The following is a 2,539-nucleotide window of genomic DNA, read 5'->3' on the forward strand; positions in this document are numbered from 1 at the left end:
AAAAAAAAAAAAAAAAGAATCCACAAAAACATCTATTCAAGAGTGGGTGTGGTGCCTCATGCCTGTAATCCCAGCACTTTGAGAGGCCATGGCAGGAGGATCAATTGAGTCCAGAAATGTAGCAAGACCCCATCTCTACTGAAAAATAAAAAAATTAACCAGGCAGATGGTGGCAAGTGCCTGTAGTCCTAGCTACTCAGGAGACTGAGGCAGGAGGATCACTTGAGCTGGAAAGTCAGGGTCGCACTGAGTCATGATCATATCACTGCACTCTAGCCTGGGTGACAGAGTGATACCCTGTCTCAAAAAAAAATTTTTTAATATATTTGAGCTCATAAATTCAATAAAGCTGCAAAATATAAGATCAAGATATAATATTCAGTTATATTTCTATATAATAGCAATAAACAACCTGAAAACAAAATTTTTTTAAAAATCCATTTACAATCACATCAAAAATAATAAAACACTTAGGAATAAATATAACTAAGGAAGTATAAGACTCGTACAAAGAAAAATGTTTTGTAATTGCTAAAATAAATTAAGAACTAAATAAATGGAAAGACATTTCATGTTCACGGACTGGAAGACTTAATATTGTTAAAATGGCAATACTTACCAAGTCAATCTATAAATTGAATGCAAGTCCTATCAAAATGCCAATAGCATTTTTGTGTGTGTGGAAAAGCAGATTCTGAAATTCATATGGAATTGCAAGGAATAACGATTTTCAAAAAGAAGAAAAAGGTAAAGAACTCATACTTCTCGATTTCAAAACTTACTACAAAGCTATAGTAATCAAAATAGTGTGATACTGTCAAAAGAAAAGACACATACATGAATGTAACTAAATTCAGAGTCCAGAAATAAACCCATACATCTATGGTAAACTGAATTTCTTTTTTTTAAACAAGGATGCCACAAGCATTCACTGGGGAAAACTAGCCACATGCAAAAGAATAAAGTTGGATCCCTACCAAAAGCACATACACTAATTAACTCAAAATGGATCAAGGGCTTAAATCTTAAGAGCCAATACTATAAAAGTCTTAGAGGAAAACACAGGGGTAAATCTTCATGATCTGGGATTCAGAAATGAATTCTTAGATATAACAGCAAAAGCACAAATCAAAACCACAATGAGATATCACTTCACACCCACTAGGATGACTATAATAAAAAACACAGAAAATAACAAATTGCCAGGGATGTGGAGAAATTGCTAATGGGAATATTAAATGGTGTCATTATTGTGAAAACAGTTTGGTGGTTCCCCAAAAAACTTGAAACATGGGCCAGGAACGATGGCTCACACCTGTAATCTCAACACTTTGGGAGGCCCAGGCAGGAGGATCACTTGAGGCCAGGAGTTTGAAACCAGCTTGGGCAACATAGCAAAATCTCATCTCTATGAAAAATAAAAACTAAAAAATCTGCCAGGCATAATGGCGTGTACCTGGAGTCCCAGCTACTCAGGAGGCTGAGGCAGGAGGATTGCTTGGCCCAGGAGTTCAACATTATAGTGAGTTATAATCATGCCACTGCACAATCCACCAACCCACACAACACAGTGAGACTTTGTCTCTTAAAAAAAAAGTTAAAATTTTTTTAAAACATTAAACATGCAACTACCACATGATGAAACAATTCCATATCTAGGCATATATGCAAAAGAACTGAAACTAGGTACTTAAGCAAGTATTTGTCCATAAAAGATTCCTAATTCACTACCCACCATAGTCAAAGGTGAAAATCACCCAAATGCCTATGAACGGACGAATGGATAAACAAAATACAGTAGATATATACAATGGAATATTATTTAGCCATTAAACAGAATGAAGCAGACATGTGCTACACCATGAATAAAGCTCAAAAACATGAAGGGAAAGAACCCAGATACATAAGGTTACATATTGTATGATTCCATTTATATGAAATAACCAAAAGATAGTTAAATCCATAGAGTCACAAAGCAAATTAGGTATTGCCAGGGGCTGAAGGAGGGGAGCCAGGAAAGAACGCTTAATGACTACAGGGATCTCCTTGGAGGTGATGAAAATGTGTGGAACTTGAAAGGGTTGACAGCTGCACAACATTGTGAATGTTACATGTTACTGAATTCTACTCTTTAAAATGGTTCATTTCTTCCCTGTAATCCCAGCACTTTGCGAGACCAAGGCCGGTGGATCACTTAAGGTCAGGAGTTCGAAACCAGCCTGGCCAACATGGCGAAACCCATCTCTACTAAAAACATAAAACTTAGCTGGGCACGGTGGCACACGCCTGTAATTCCAGCTACTCAGGATGCTGAGGCAGGAGAATCGCTTGAACCCAGGAGGCAGAGGTTGCAAGGAGCCAAGATTGTGCCACTGCACTCCAGCCTGAGCAATAGAGCAAGACTCCGTCTCAAAAAATAAAATAGAATAAAATGGTTAATTTTTATGTTAAATGAATTTCATGGAAGAAGTTAGGAAAGAAAAAAGAAAGAAGGGAGGGAAGAGGGAGAGGGAATGAGGGAGGGAGGGAGGGAGGAAGG

General features: G+C 37.5%; 1 protein-coding gene across 4 annotated transcripts in view; it reads right to left on the reverse strand.

Moving 5' to 3' along the window:
• Nucleotides 1-2,539, reverse strand: part of TPD52 (tumor protein D52) — a 48,172-nt gene that overhangs the window by 29,345 nt on the left and 16,288 nt on the right. The gene's annotated exons all lie outside the window — the stretch shown is intronic.

This window comes from Mandrillus leucophaeus, unplaced genomic scaffold (genome assembly GCF_000951045.1).
Source record: "Mandrillus leucophaeus isolate KB7577 unplaced genomic scaffold, Mleu.le_1.0 Scaffold346, whole genome shotgun sequence".
Taxonomy (NCBI): domain Eukaryota; kingdom Metazoa; phylum Chordata; class Mammalia; order Primates; family Cercopithecidae; genus Mandrillus; species Mandrillus leucophaeus.